We start from the raw sequence: 16802 nt of genomic DNA, 5'->3' as shown, positions 1-16802 counted from the left end.
CCAACACCTATCATACAACTGTTGGAGATGCCCTAAAAAAACGAGAGTGGCTTATTTACTGGCTCCGGTATATACCGGCGAGTTTTCGGCCGTCGGATCTCACGCTAACCGTTTACTCAAATGTTCCCCCCATGTGATCTGCCAAAAATTCGGACGGCCAAAAGTCGCCGGTATACACCAGAGCCAGTAAGTAAGAGTGTACCCTAAAAAACAACACATAAAAGCCACTGCATCGGGAGATGGCCTTAACATGACACCACATATATATTCTAGTACTTAACACCTTTATTGTTTGTAGTATGTGCTCATTTTGTTTTAGTCTGTGCTCATATTGTTGTAGTTTGTTCTCTACTATATAAATCAATCGAAAGAAAGCTTGACATGTGAATGTAGCACATTAGAGCTTCTGGGTCACAAGTTTGTGTGACGGCCTATATCCTTGTTAGCCACTGTGATGGTATGAGGTAGGCTTAAGAGGCATCAGGAGTACATAAACTTACTGTGCCTTCGCGGGAAGGCAACGACGGAGGCGGCGCTTCACGGGAAGGCGGCGGCAGCGGTTGTTTCGCAGGACGGCGCACGACGGCGGCAGCTTCAAAGGACGGTGCACGGTGGTGGCAGCTCCGCGAGGTGCGTGTGGCGCGGCGGCAGCGGCTATGTGAGGGAGCGTGAGGGTTATCCGGGCTGAGATTACTGGATTGCCTAAATTATCTGGGGGAGAATGAACGATTATCTGGAGAAAGCCTTCGCCCAGCTTTATTACGAAAGCCAAGAGTTCACAGTTCACAGTTCTGTATGTGATCAACAGAAAAAAAAAACACCAGACACCAGCTGGGAACGCCAGCATACAGTAGGGCAGCGGCGGAGTCAGAACAAAAGTTTAGGGTGGGGCAAGTGGGATTTTGTTGGATTTTTCATGTATAAGAGATTGTCTTTTTGAGCTTTTATGCTGCAGTGTCGGCGACGTCGAAGTAGTCCGCGTTGTACGTGGGCGGCGTGGTGAACTCCGGCTGGCGCGCCACAGCGGGCGTTCGCGGCGTTTCAGGCTGTGGTGGAGATGCACCTCCTGCCGCCGTTTCTGCCGCGGCAGGAACTTCCTGCCGCCCCGAGACTCCCCCGAAGCTTGGCATGGGCACGGTCAGGGTTTCCCCCATTACCTCGTCAGCCTGATCACCCCAGCTCCAGCAGGCGTCCTCGTCGAAGATGGCATCCCTGGTGACATGGACCCGCTTGGACTCCGGATCGTACATCCGGTATGCCTTTGAGCCTGGCTCATACCCGATGAAAACCATCGGTGTGCTGCGATCGTCCAGCTTCTTCAGTCCCGGCCGCGTGTTCTTGACGTGCGCGACGCAGCCGAACACCCTGAGGTAGTGCAAGTCCGGCTTCATGTCATGCCAGGCCTCGTACGGAGTCATGCCGTCGACGCTCCGAGTGTACGAGCGATTCAGGAGGAACACCGCGGTTGCCAGGGCCTCACCCCAGAAAGCACTCGGCATCTTCTTCGCCTTGAGCATGGACCGCACCATGCCCATCACGGTCTGGTTCCGGCGCTCTACAACACCGTTCTGTTGCGGCGAGTACAAGGCGGTGAGGTGGCGCTGTACTCCGTGATCAGCGAAGTACTCGGCGAGCTCAGTTGACGTGAACTCGCCGCCTCGATCCGTCCTGAATGTGCCAAGGACGTGCTTCGACTCCACCTCGACATGTGCCTTGAACCGCTTGATTGCGTCAGCCGCCTCATCCTTGGTTGCAAGGAGCACCGCCCACATGTACCCGCTCACATCATCAACGACGAGCATGAAGTACCTCTTGCGGCCGTGCATAGCCGGCGAGATTGGCCCACACATATCGGCATGGACCAGCTCCAGTGGGTCTGTCGCCCGGAACTTGGCCTTGGCGGGGAAGGAGATGTGGCGCTGCTTGCCGACGAGGCACGCGTCGCACAGCTGCTCAACATGGTCCAGCAGTGGCATGGCAGTGACGAGGTCGTCGCGCGTCATCTTGTGAAGCGCCTGGAAGTGTTGGTGCCCAAGGCGCGCGTGCCAGCGCCAAGCCTCGTCGTCCCGGTGTGCCGCGAGACACATTGGGCGCGTGATCAACAGTCGCACCACGTACAGGCGATTCGCGTTGCGAGGTACCTGCGCCAACATCTTTTGGTTTGGGTCATGAAGAGTCATCATACCCTTGCGGATACCGATGTCGCAGTCATTCTCTTCAAGTTGGCCCAAGCTGATGATGCTCGTCTTCAACCTGGGAATGTAGTAGACGTCCGTCAAGGCACGGTGCGCGCCGGAGCGGATGGAGAAAAGCACCGTGCCGCGCCCATGAATGTCGACGAGTGAGCCATCACCAAATTTGACCTTGCCGGCGACCGCGCGATCCAGATTAGATAACGCCGACAGGTCACTGGACATGTGGTTGGAGGTGCCTGTGTCCAAGTACCAGCGCCCATCGCACGCTTCGTCGCCGCGCCGGAGGTTGGCCTCCACGCGCTTCTCGTTGAGGAAGACCTGCCCTTCCGGCAGGACAGCCTGTGGTGTCTCCTCGGAGAGGACGGCCATGAGCAAAGTGGGCTCTTGGTCACCGTCGTTGACGTGCTGGACGAGGTGCGCCTCGTCCTTCTTCTTCTTGCGGCAGTCTTTGGCCCAGTGGCCAAACTTGCCACAGTAGCGGCACTGATCCCGCGCCGGATCGTCCTTGCCGGAGGGGGGCGTCGCAGCGGGCACCGCAAGCTTGTCCTTGCCGCGGCCCTTTCCGCGACGGCAGTTCTTGGCGCCGAGCCGCTGCTGCTGCCTGCACCATCACCGTCACGCGCCATGTTTCGTGCGCGCCACTGCTCCTGGGTGAGTAGTAGGTTCCTGCCAACGTCATCGGCACCGCCGTCCTGGGCGAGCCGGTCCTCAGCCGCCTTGAGGTGCCCGGTCACCTCCTCTAGTGAGATGGTGTTGAGGCTCCCGCCCGTCTCGATGTTCATCGCGACGAGGGAATATTTGCGCGGCACCGCGCGGAGGAGCCGGCGCACCACCTTGCCCTCGCTGGTCGCCTCGCCAAGTTCTGCAAGCCTGGCGACATCGATCCGAGACGCATAGCGAATTCTTCCGTAGACTCACCAGACTTGTGATGTAAGTTCTCGAACTCGGTCTGCAGTGCTTGTGCCCGCGCCTCCTTCACCGCGGTAGAGCCCTGGCGCATCACCTTCATTGCTTCCCAGGCCTCCTTTGCGTTCTTCTTGGCGCCGAGGATGGGAACCAGGTCCAGCGGCACCGACCGGAGGATCGCCTCCATGGCGGAGCACTCCTCGGTGGCGACGTCAGTGCCGACCTCTATGGCGTCCCGGATCTCACGCGCCTGGAGCATTACCTTCATGAGAATCGACCACTCACCGTAGTTGGTCTTGGTGAGCATGGGGAAGTTGGTGTTCGACATGGCAAAATCTCTGGCCGGTCGCGGAAACGCGAGTTCTCTCCCGGCCGCTGTCGCTGACTTCTGCGGCATGTCATCCTCACCAGCGGCTTTGCCCTTGTTTGCGTCACCGTACTTGGTCATCCGCGGGACGAACTCAAGCTCTGATACCAATTGTAGACTATGGTGGCTCTCACTTCTCTCAAGTGCTAAACTCGTGAGATTCAGAAGACGATCGAACACACAGAGAGAGACTCGGGAGATTTTTGTGCAGCGCAACACTTGCTGCTTTTCGTTTGATCTATTTATTCTCAAAGGAAAGAAACTGCTCCGGAAAAGACTCCCCTACGTCATCGTGCCATCCCACGACCGAGAGAACATCCTGCGAGCGATCTACACGCACGGCACAGCACAACGACGCTGGCTTCGTGCTAAACAGAAAAACGGAAAAACCGGATCACATGAAGACCGATTCCTAACAGCTATGGAAAGACAACGCACACAACTGCTTATTTAGCTAACAATTGGTGTCTCAAGGTTAATCAGAAACAGAATTCGATTGTTGGCTTTGAACCTCGATTGTTCGTTCTATGAGCTCCATTGTCGCTGTTTGCTCGTGTGGAACGGCGACTTGCATGCACCTATACCGTATTCCGGTTCGGCATGTGTAGGCGGTGGTGGCTGGCCAAGCTCTTTCGACAAAGAAGGTGTGTGCTTTGTTCGAAGGTTGGCCGACCAAGGCATATCTCAACCTCAAACAAGAATGATTGTCCCAGCATCTCTCAATCCTATATTACCGGCATGGTTATACGTCAAGCCTGCCACTTGTGCCTATCTGAACACTAGTTCATTTGTGCCTAAAGAGCTTGCACGAGAAAAACAGGGGACCCTTAATTAGTTGGTGGTGCTCATATATGTTGTTGTAGTTCGTTCTCTAGTAACCAAAGGTAGCGTTCAGTAGGTTTTATAAACTGAAAATTACTCTTGTACTCTTTAAAAAAAGATTACTCTTTTACTGGTACCACAAATTGGCTGCCTCTACGCACATGACATGCATACCTTGTGGCGGCACTCACAAGATGTTTTAAAGGGGTGTGCCCCTAATTATTTTAATTGAAATTAAATGAGCATGCAAAAGTAAAACAAAAAATGAAAACAGAATTACTGGCATCATCTAAAAGTTCCATGATTCCTTGTTTACATACTTAATAAGCGTGTGCTGTTTAAAAGGTGTATTTAAAAATCCCAACAGCAGAAGTATACCTGGGCAAACCCCGGGCCGGGCCGGGTTCGGACCGGGCTTCATAAAAGCCCGACGGTCAAACCTGAAGCCCGAGCCCGGCCCGAAACCTAGAAAATAGGTCATTTAAGTATTAAAATAATTATTTTCGGAATAAATAAATATATTTTTATACCTATTTTTACTAAAAAATACTCAATTTAAGCCATTTCGGGATTTCGGGCTGGACTTTCGGCAGAAAAGTAAAGCCCGGGCCCGGCCCGGTACACCGGCTTCGGGCCGGGCTGCCCATGCCAGGTATATAAGCAGAAGTCACGGCACCTCAATGGTGATCAAAAATTATGTTCAGCTGTCAGAAATTTGCTCTTCCCATATTCCCTAAATGATGAACAAGTAGCCTGAACATGACCGCTTTACGGTTGCACACCCACGCCCTGAAGTTAGGTGTGTTAGAGATATACTGTCTTATCTCTAATCTTAACCATATTATATCTCTAACAAGGTGTGCCAGTAGTCGAGGTCGATGTCTTCCGTTCATGGGTGTGGCTGCTGAGATGCATTGGTGGCAGAAATGGGAGATTGGCCTCTGGTATTATGCAATCTATCAACAGTCAGCTAACCTACTGACCTGCAGACCAATCAGCACTTGAGTGGTGCCCTGGCCTTCCAAATGGTCAAATGGACGACTTGAAATTGGACTTGAACGTTAACGCCCAGGTCAATTGAGTAGCAGACCGAACCTCCGAAGATCCAAGTTACCATTCATCGGTCCGTGAGAAAGCAAGATCAGTAGCAGAAATTATAAGCTCTGGTATAACTCGTCAAGGTGCTCGGATGCTCGGCAGATAGTCTGTTGCCCAGGGTGCTGAACCAGCAAGGTTGCCTCCTTCACCAATATGGCCTTGGCGGTTTAGCCGAACCATTCAAAATCATGATGAACATCATTAAATATTCCAACGACCTCACTTTGTCTGGATTGTTGGTGCATAAATCCCGATGCCTCTCACATCTAGCTACCTACGACTGGAAGGCCCACAGTGATGTGAGCAACTAATGTCGTCTCTAAAGCACACAGTCTCTTGCATTCGTCTACTGCTCTGCGACTGCCGGGAGCAAGAAGTCTCATATGTTTCACCCGGAGGAAAGTTATTGATAGTGATACCATGAGTAATAGTGTTTTCCTAGCACAAATTCACTGACTTCTTGAATAATATTTCTGCATGCTATTTACTACTCCCTCCGTCCCGAATTAACTGTAGTGGATCACGTCAGTTAATTTGGAACGGAGGGAGTACTTTGCATCATTACACTTGTAAAGTTGTAGCAAAGTTGCTCTGATAGGATGTGTTGTGTCTCTGAAAAGACATACTCTCTCCGTTCCGAATTAACTGATGTGTATTTTATAAGAGGGAGTAGAAGCTGGAATTAATTAGCTTATTTTCAACTAGATATATAACCTTGAAGATCTCGAAATTGTTCCTAAGTAATTTTAGAAGATAGTGGTGGACACAATAATTGCACTTTGAGATAGTCATCCTTGTATACAGTAATGAGGATAGAGTAAACGGAGGTATTTTCCCACCTGCTGAGTAAACTTTTACTGAATTTTTTTCTCGGTTTTCCGAAAAAATCTACACTTTGACCGAGTTTTCCTTGTATATATAGAGTAACCATGGTGACGTGGTGTGATTCTTGTCGAGCCAAGCTTGTTCCTGCTGTCGGACGTCGAGCAAGGATAAGACTCGCTTGTATTTCTCTGGCTTCCATTCATAATGGATATATTTGTGCCCGATCCATGTCATTGGTGTCTGAAGGTTAATCCGAAATTCATAATGGAAGGAACCCGATTGTAACAATTTCGTACCAACATGTGTCATGCTCATGGAAGTTAATCAGTAATAGAATCCAAGATTATGCTCCGTCGCTGTTTGCTCGAGTGGATCAGCGACCTGCAAACAGATATAGCGTATTCCGGTTCAGCGTTGCGTAGGTGTCGGCTGGTTGGCAATTTCCATGATGCAGTGTGTGCTTCATTCGTAGGTTGGTGGACCAAGACATGTCTCAACCTCAAACCAGAATGATTGTCCCAGCATCTCTCAGTCCTATACTACCTGCATGATTATACTCATCTGGTCTATCTATAGCTTGCATGACAAAAACAGAGAACCCTTAGTTGGCACTTCGCAGTAGATATTCTTTCAGTTCACTCTCACCTATAACTAGTTTTCAGTAGCGTTTTATAAACTGAAGATACACACTACTGGTTGTTCACCAGTTACTCTTGTACAAGTTCCGTAAATTGGCTGCCTTTAAAACGACGGGGTGCAGGACCCTGATTAATTACTTTAATGAAATTAAATGAGCTAGGGAAAGTAAGACATAAAGAACAGAATTCCTGACATCAACTAAAAGTTCAATGATTCCCAGTTTAGATATACTGGTTGGTCACGAGTTACTCAGTTTCAGCCGTTGGTATTACCCGATGGCTTCGAACAAGTAGCTTACACATTGGCAGTTGCAATCGTGCGGCAAAGCATGGTTAGCTATGTTAAACCAAAAGAACAGGTTGCAAGGTTGCCTCCTATTTTAGAGGTTCCAGATGCCACCCATTCCTATGTCAACACACATGGCACATCTCACACTGGCCTGTAGCCAAGTGAGTTTGCACGTACTCTGCCGGGCAATACAGATCTCCTATGTCCGGATCAACTATTGTTCCACGCGATGACTGATGCCTGTACTGTCATACATGAGCCTTTCTTCCCTACAGCACTTAAAGTCTTACGGATACTAACGGAAAACACGGCATCCAGAAGCATATATATAGTCCATATGGACACACTTACGGCAGAATGAAACAAGGTTAAGCACTCATGCTGGAATCGACCCACACGGTGAAGCATGACGTCCTTGGTAGCAACGGGGACTGGTTGTACAAGTGATTGGCTATGGCGAGCAAGGCGGCTGAACTCCCGGGAGCCCCTGCTGTGGTATCCGCCGAGCTAATTTAATAGTGTGATATTGAAGGAAATTAAAGATAACTGAAAAACAGAGGTACGGAAAGAGCTGGGACATGTACCAACAAATCATATTTGAAGCACTGTTGCTTCCTTTTCATGTCCGTGTCGAGACTCATAAACAATGTCCGGATTAGATTATTAAACAAACTATGGCTTCTCAAATCTTGCTAAATCCAAGGCATCAATTACAAGTTAATTAGACCATCAAAACAATTTGGATGATGTGTTGCTTCGAATCAAAATTAAAGGGAGCCCACATTGTGTTGTTATAGTTTATAAATAGATAATATGTCAAAAAATTATAACTTCCAAATCGAATGTCCAAAATAACTTTTATCTGAACCGTCACATTTCTTACATCGAGATCTTTGAAACCTAGCTGCGAATGTATTTGGAAGAAAATTCACAAAATACAAAAACAAGCAAACATTTTGTTTTCGCCGAGAGGTTTCTATAGGTTTGGGATACATGTCAAGAATAGATGGTATTGATCAAGGATGGATAAACAAAAATGGCGCCTACTCTACACTTCCTTCTAACAGCTGGTTTGGATACAACTGGCCTGGTCATACCAATTGCTCCACCAGCATGGTGCTATATCCTATGCAGGTAGTTTGGGACACGTCGGGTCTGAGATAAAAATAAAACCTTATGGTTCTTTTGCTGCCCTTCTCAGCGTACACATACGCTGGTTTAAACTTTGGCTCGATCATGGCCCCACGGGGAAACGCCAGGTATTTCTCGACGAGCACTTCCGTATTTCGGACAAGTTGCACAGATTCATGTTGCCTCCTATCCCTACACGTAACTACATAGGGCTTCAACATGCTGGTGCACGCTGACCTGCGATTCTTTTATAATGTGCACGGTGCAGTGACCAAAGTACCGCTCTACATAATGTGCAGCAACGACTGCTTGTGACTGAGAGAGACGTCCTGTATTTATCAGCGCCTCTCGAGGCTCCGTTACTCTTGTCCTTTTCAGGCGTTGCATGAGTATGTATGTCTGGTCTCCCTTTTTTTTCTGCCTTAATAAAATTTCGGCCTCCGGCCCTTCGAGTATGTATGTGTGGTTGTGGTGGTATATATTGTGTTTTTATGTGTTGTAATTGGTGTTTGTAAAACAAGGGTGGTTTCAACTTTATATTACATAAATCTATTTTACAATTAAAACAATATAATACGAAACCACCTTATTCCTTCATATAGGTTAGAATATCTATACCGTTGATCTTCATTATAACTATTGAGATGAAAAAGTTTATCAGAACATCTTTCTCTAGCTTGCATGCATGCTCGCTTAATTTTATTGCACACGCCAACTTTTAACTACGGACCTTACCATGGAATTGTGGTGGAGTGCTGAGTTTTGAGTAGGTTTGGGATACAAGTCAAGAATAGATGGTATACTGATCAAGAACTGATAAACAAACAATGCCTACTCTGTTACGCCTCCTCCTAACAGCTTGCCTTCACGTCACTTGCACTGTCAACAAGAACCTAAGTCAGACTTGCCACTGATTGCGCTGCTTGTCACAGTCGTGACAATTTATTCCCATGATCCTCGAACCTACTATGGTACTACCTACCCGTGCATCTCAGTGGGAACTTTGTAAATCCATTGTCAGGATCTTGAGTTCCACATTGTCTTCCTTGAACTGAATAGCCATCAACTATTCGGGTGTCGCCTCAAAAGATGAAGAAATGATGTCTTCTTAGTACAAAATATTGATAACTTCAAAAATATACTAATAGCTAAACAGGAAATCTGTGTTGGTGCACGAATCCTGATGCCTCCCACGTCTAGCTAGCTACTTGCCAGGAGGCCATGTAAAGAGTAGAGCTTGTGCATTCCAAGCAATGGACCTACTTGTTGCACTACTCAGCATTCTTCAGAGCGAGTGAGCGAGCCTTATAGCCAATCAGTCACATATATATCCACGTTGTTCATTACAATTTATTGCATCTGCAAATTTTTTACCGGGGCTCATTTTTGTGGTTGTGGTGGGACGTTTGTAGATTAAAGTGCAGTTTGTGTAGTAGTAAGTTGTAGCCAATGAAGTTTTTTTTTTTCTGCGGGAAGTAGCCAATGAAGTTATGATGGTCAGCACACTAGTTTCGGCAGCAGGATTGTGAGGTTTGTTCACAACCTCAAGCTAGGCTCCTCTCTCTCAAATGTGACTGGTGGTTCGTTCCCAAACAGGGTACTGTATTCCTGAGAGCCCAGACGTAATTGACATGTATTTCCCCGGTCCAACGGTCATGTGGCCCAGATTCTTCGTTTTAGAACAACTTACCCATGCTGGCTCTTGGGACAAATCAGGACCCTTATCTATTACTGCTCGTCGCCTCCTCACCTCGTTCTTCGTTTGAGATCCACGGTATCCGCGGAGTTGAGGCCCTTCTTCTTAATGGAAATGACATGTTTGAGAAAAAAATCAATCCCATTTCGTCGCAGGATTTGACAATCATGTTTTTTTTTAAATAATGGGCTTGCCCCATCCATTTCCATTAGAGAAAATGCCAACCAAGGTCGTTACAGAACATAGCCTTAAAGCGAAAGCAATTTGACCATCATTGTCGTTATAGTTGCTCCCCTGTAGTCAGGAAAAGAAATCTGCTTACTGTGTCAAGATATATGCACGCATTGATGATTTCCAGGAACTCACAAGGTGATCAGATTCTTCCTTATTTACATGTTTTTGAGCAGCTTTGGGCAAGCGAAGGAGTGTGAGGCCCAATATACTCAATTGTTTGAGTGTGGGGTGGGATTGTTCCCTTTTCGTTATCTAGGGATTTCGATTCCCTATCGTAAGTTGCTGAATAAAGAATGGAAAGAGATCGAGGACCGTTTTGAGAAGAAACTTAGCTGTTGGAAGGGGAAGCTTTTGTTTAGTGGTGGCCGTCTTACGCTTATTAATTCGGTATTAACTAGTTTGCTCATGTTTATGATGTTCTTCTTTGAAATTCCAAAAGGGGTAGCTAAAAGATTGAATTTTTATCGTTCGAGATTCTTTTGGCAATGTGATGAACAAAAAAGAAAATATAGATTGGCTAAATGGGATATCTTATGCCGGCCTCGTGATGGTTTGGGGATTGAGAATTTCGAGCTTAAAAATATTTATTTGCTAAGCAAATGGCTCTTTAAACTTCTCGAGGGTGACGGGCTGTGGGTGGATTTATTGCGGAATAAATATCTCTACGAAAGCTCTTTGTCCCAAGTTCGTATGAGGGCTTTAGATTCGCCTTTTTGGAAAGGATTGTTGTGGGTACGGCAGTTTTTCTTCCCTCATATCTCCTTTTCGGTGAATTGTGGAGCTGATATTTGTTTTTGGGAAGACACATGGCTTGGTGCCTCTCCTCTCAGACAACAGTTTCCATCCCTCTATAGGATTGCACTTAATCGTAAGGCTTCGGTTGCCGATGTGCAATTATTGGGAATCGTTTGGTGGCATGGTTGGAGTTGTGTCACAAAGTTGAGTCAGTGAATCTTGTGGATCAAGCTGACTCCTTTACCTGAAATCTGAACTCTTCCGAGATGTCGTATTCGGTGAAGTCCCTGTACAAATCGCTTATTAATAATGATTGACAATTCCGACATACAGTTATTTGGAAGCTTAAAGTTTCTTTTAAAATTAAAAATTTTGCTTGGTATTTATATCATGGGGTGGTGCTTACTAAGGATGATTTGGCCAAAAAAAATTAGGGTGGTAGCAAGAAATGTGTTTATTGTCATCAAGATGAGACCATTCAACATCTATTTTTTCAGTGTCCGATGACGCGTTTGGTCTGGTGAACCGTCTTTGTGACATTTAATTTACCACCTCCATCATGTGTTACTAATATGTTTGGCGGTGGCTTCGGGGTGTTGAAAAAAAGTTTGCTTCACTCATCCTTGTAGGGACTTGTGCGATATGTTGGTCTATATGGAATTGCAGAAATGATTTGGTTTTTCATAGCAAAGAAAGTGGCTAATTTCTTGCAGGTTGTTTTTCGGGCATCCCATTGGCTCCGTACGTGATCACTACTTCTTCGGACAAAGGCAGCCGGTTTGGATGGCACGCAGGTCTTAGGATGGAAGGATTTTGATGTTTTTCTTTCATTTTTTGTTCTTTATCTTTTGTAACTCGGAGACATGTACTTTGAATACTTTTAACAATTTATGGTTGTGTGCATCGATCGATGCAGAGGCCGGGAGAAGTCCTCTTTTTCGAGAAAAAATATAATACTTTCCTAGCAACAATAACATTCAGAAAGTTTAGAGGGAAAATTAGGAATTGTTGCTCAAGGTTAGCTGTGAAACAGTCAATGGATGGAGGCACAAAAGCAAGTGTCAAATGCGAGCTGGTCCATTTCACACATTGGAGAATGCATTCATGATAAATAAAGACGAAGAAGGAAAAAAGAGAGACAAAGATGCATCTATAGCCAGCGATAGCTATATAACATACATCTCCTAAGGCCGATGAGTTATTCGAGCTCCTCGCTCCACGTAGGAGCCCTGGCGGGTTTTTCGGTTCCACCCAGGCGATCTTCGGTTTTTATTCGGTCTGGGTGGTTTGTTCGGTTTTGTCTCGATCTGAAGGTGCGGGGCGGGTGGTGACGCGTCTCGTGCCATGCGGTGGTGTGCGGACGCGTGTCTCCGGAGCTTCCAGAGCGCGTGCGCTGGTGGTATGTGAGGTCGGTCGACTTTGTTCTGGTGCCTTCTGCTGGGTTTTATATACAGGCCCAGGTCTCTTTTTCCCTTTCCCCGTCCGAGTGACGGTGCCGTCGCTTGCTCCCGCAGGCCGCAAGCCTCCCTGCTCCGGCATGCCGCTCCATCACCGTGCTCCGCTCTGCTGCCCGATCCCCTGATCCAGGGCACCGCCCAACCCCATCCGGATTCCCCTTCCTGTGTACGGGCGCTGCCCCCTGCCCGATTCCGCGGGCTGCGGCTCTTCTATGTGCGGTGCTCTCCCGCATTTCCTCCTTTGCCGGTTCACCTCCGCGTGCTGAAGGAAAAGGCCGCTTATGCATGATTACCACACATCGATTGCTGTAAAAGAAAAGGGTTCTCAGTGCCCTAGAGCCTCCCTCCTTACCTGACTCACCATCTGCCTTCTGCTCCCCTCACTCTACCAGATTTATTTATCCAGGAAGGTAAGTTTCAAGTTTGGGTCTCTATTGCGTTAGTTTCTAATTTTTCTGCTTCCCTCGAGTCCTAACGTGTTCTCTCATATGCTGTTCAGTTGCTTCTCATGATTGCTGTCAGGTAATAGAGCCATAGTAGCTTTTTTACATGTGTATTGCAGGTAAAAAGGTTATAGCACTGATAATTGTTTTTTAGCATTGGATTTTGTGCATTTCCTAAACTGACTGGATCAATCTCTTATGAAATTCCATCCTGATTCGAGTTGATTGCTGTCCTTTGGTGACCATGGGGCAAGTTGGGTATGTTTCCCTCCTGTTCATACTTTTTTCCATTTCTAATGTGACAGATACCAGGCTTGCCTGAGTTGTAAGCTCCACGGTTGACATCTAAAATGTTACCGTTGAGTATCTTTAATTAGGGAAAGGGTTCTCAAGCATATGTGTTGTTATTGAATTAGGAATTTAAATTCCAGTCAACAAAAATGATTTATTTACATATTTTTGCACTTCACTAAAGCTGTCATAGACAGCTTGTAGAAACTAGAAAGGATGGAAAGATGCATCCAGCATTCAAATTTACCTCTCGAATAAACAACCAAGAAATTAGTTCTTCAGTTGAATCTCCATGTGCAGTGCTCCATTTTTTTTTACCTTATTCGTATGATCAGTTTGTGTTTGCTAGACCAGGATTGCTTAGTTAATTACAGTTTTGGGGTTTGCTTGTTACTGGCTGCTATTACTTCAGAGCTGTTCTAGAGGCAATTTAACAGTGCTTTCTTTTAGAGTTGTTTGCCGTACAATTTTAATCCTTTCTTTTACCTATCAATTCAATTTGATGGCTGCTTTGGATGTGTCTACGGTGACATGAAAGAAGGGTCCGTTTATCGGAACCATGCAAGTCTGAATAAAGATACATGATGAACTAGAACTAAAAGGTTGGTCAGTCCCTATCCTTTGTTCCATTCTTTTGTCAGATTACTGGACCTATTCACAAAAATAACATATATACATATATATATATATATATAGACACCACAAATATGCAAAAATTAATAAAAATTAGATACGTTAATATTCAAATTATTTCGGCTAATATTAGGTTATATGGTAAATTAAATATTTTGATATTAAGATTATCTTTTTGCAGGATCTTTTAAGGCTGGTGAGGCCAACGGAACTATCAACGGTTTTCCAAGTGATGTAATAAGCAATATAATAATAAATACGGTGAGTACTGAGTAGGATTATTACATCACTGCGAAAACCTTCGGTAGTTTCGTTGGCCTCACCAGCCTTAAAAGATCCTGCAAAAAGATAATCTTAATATTAAAATATTTAATTTACCATATAATCTAATATTAGCCGAAATAATTTGAATATTAACGTATCTAATATTTATTAATTTTTGCATTACTGTGAGTTTATTGTTTGGATTAGCTATCCACATGCAACCATATACCACACTTTAAGTAATAATTTTTACTGATATTTTTTTATGAGATTCACAAGCACATGCGAAGCAGAGAATTTTATGTTCTTTTATAACATTCTCCACTGACATAGTACAATTCTACAACAATTCCCGGTTGTGTTCCATTCAGGCCATGAGATGTGACCACTGCCAGGTTTTTATCTATATGTAGCTAAATGGTACTGATGTCGTATGTTCAGTTGAATTGAATATCTGTCTGTGTTTCCTGAGCAGAACAAAGTGCACAGGTCTAAGTTAATTGTCATATGCATATTTGACCTGTGCTATTTGCCGTAGTTATGTGTAGTTGTTCACAGATCTAAGTTAATTGTCATATGCATATTTGACCTGTGCTATTTGCCGTAGTTATGTGTAGTTATAGATAGTGGTTAACTATACTTTATGCTGTCATCGTTTTATTTCATCAGCACGAGAATCTGTTTTTCATTATTCCTGCATACTCATTTGTTTCTGTCAACACTACAACCTATTTTTTGTTGGTGCTGTTTATTTTTCAGCAAAGTGCCATTTCTATACCTTTATTCGCTAGAGTGCCGTTGTTGGGCGCTACTCCATGTTCTTTCACATTTACTATAGTGACTCTCTTCAATAATGTAGGATTGGTAGTTTATGGTTGACCTACTTTTGTAGGTGTGTCTTAAAAATCCTCCATGCATAAGAGGCCAGTCAATTAGCTATTGACCAAAGTGTCACCTGGAGTGTTGTATCGAACAATATCTTTTCCCGGTAAAGCACATTAATAAGCAGGAATGGAAATCACCAAGTGCAGACTATCGTTTTATTAATTTTCGACACTGCTGTTGTATGTAGCACAAGTAAAAGGTCATTGAAAAGGTGAGGTTTCCCATCATAATACTAATTTATTTATATGCCCTAGAACGACTGTGATCATCTTTATTCCGGAACAAAGATTTGTCAATATATCTGTTGCACGGTATTGATCCTGTTCGTTGGTTTTTAAGGTGACCTCGAAGAAAAGGTCAGTGTGCTCTCAGTTACTGACCGATCTCCAGACCATTGCAGGGGATTCGATTTATTTGACAACATGCCAACAAGAAGTTGATGAACAACCACACGCTGTTAGCCATGGTGCTACACACACCAGATAGCTTCGCTTCCAAAAGGCAAATATGTATAGAGCATACTAATGCACTGGACACTCTTTAAACCTTTATGTTCGTTGCAAAAAAAATTGAATGTTTAAGGTAGAGAGATACAGGTTCATAATTTGTTGTATCATGCGGTCTCCAAATGTATGATATATACGCAAAAGACTGTAGATCTGTATGAAACGTTTATGAACATGGAGGGATTGGGAACTTAATGAAGATTGTACGTTGGCAGCGTGACACAAACGAGCTATGCAACAGACGTTCTTTTGGATCGAGTGTGCGGACGGCGCAGCGAAGCGCGCGTATTCTTCTAGTACTCTGAAAATGCGAGCGGTACCCTCTCAATGCTAGCAGGCCCAGAACGTGTACCCTCTCAATGCGCGCAACCACCATACATGTAACAGCTGTACTGCGCTTAGATCCTAGTCAAACTAGCAGTCAGCTCTACACAACGTGCACGTCCCCCGTGCGCATCGCTGCCTCGAGTCACCATGGAACCGAGGTAGGAATCTTGGAGAGGAGACCTAATAGCGTCTTGCTAGCTTTTTCGGCAGACTTGGACGCTGGATTTTGACAAGACTTGATCATCACCACGAGAGGATGAAATGGTCGACATGGTGACTCTCAGGATACCATTTGACTCTCCTTAGTTCAAACAAATGAAATAATTTTAAAAAAAATTGTATCATTTTAAAAATTTAATTCATTTGGTTCAACTAATTAGGGTCAATGGGTACCCTCAGGGTCGCAAACTTGCGGCTCTACTTCTCACACAGCAGCCATTCATTTTTCACGCATTGCAGAGATTCCCAGTGCCTGCCAGCCCTATATGCACCTAATATAACCGCCCGGATTTCAGATCGACTGGCAACTCTCGTCTAAAGCTAGCACATAGTGCATTGGTCCAAGTATCATCTGCTCTGCATACTATACAGCCACCACTGTCTGTCTGCATGGTGAGAAGGAAGCCTTGTATTTATCGGAGCAAAATTGGCTATGCCTTGAAGTGTATTAATTTATAGTTCTGTACACTCCTTACGCGCTATTAATTTCTGTCTTCTAGATGCGACGGACTGAAGAAGTAACGTCCAAAGAAACTAACCGTGTACAAAATTTAAGACGGTAGGGAGCCCGGAGCGATTGTTTGGACAACCACCATTCATTTATGCTCCAAAGAAACTCCAACCGCTCGCTGTCTGGAATTTGCGCCATCGACCCATTCCGCCCGCCCCTGCCAAGTTGCCGCCGCCGGCCTCCTACGGCCCCCACCTCGCTGTCCCCCGAGCTTCCCTGCGAGCTCCCAATCGAGAGCTCGCCACGATGCCTAGGCGGATTCGGAGCAGGCGGCGCGGAATCGAGCCGGTTGTGGCAGGGCGGGCAAGCGAAGGCTCGAGCGCGTGCAGC

General features: G+C 45.7%; 1 long non-coding RNA gene across 3 annotated transcripts; it reads left to right on the top strand.

The window, feature by feature from the left end:
• The first annotated feature begins 12391 nt into the window (after positions 1-12391).
• Positions 12392-15614, top strand: LOC104584474. Of its 3 annotated transcripts, XR_002966034.1 has the most exons (5): positions 12392-12803; positions 12893-13729; positions 13942-14021; positions 14917-15120; positions 15249-15614. It is a non-coding gene; the product is annotated as an uncharacterized LOC104584474 (long non-coding RNA). The 3 variants fall into 3 exon arrangements; XR_002966033.1 differs by having other exon boundaries at positions 12392-13729; XR_002966035.1 differs by lacking the exon at positions 13942-14021 and having other exon boundaries at positions 12392-13729.
• Positions 15615-16802: the final 1188 nt, after the last annotated feature.

Source organism: Brachypodium distachyon, chromosome 4 (genome assembly GCF_000005505.3).
Source record: "Brachypodium distachyon strain Bd21 chromosome 4, Brachypodium_distachyon_v3.0, whole genome shotgun sequence".
NCBI lineage: Eukaryota > Viridiplantae > Streptophyta > Magnoliopsida > Poales > Poaceae > Brachypodium > Brachypodium distachyon.
Note: the sequence above shows the minus strand (reverse complement) of the source record. Positions and strands in the feature narration are given on the sequence as shown.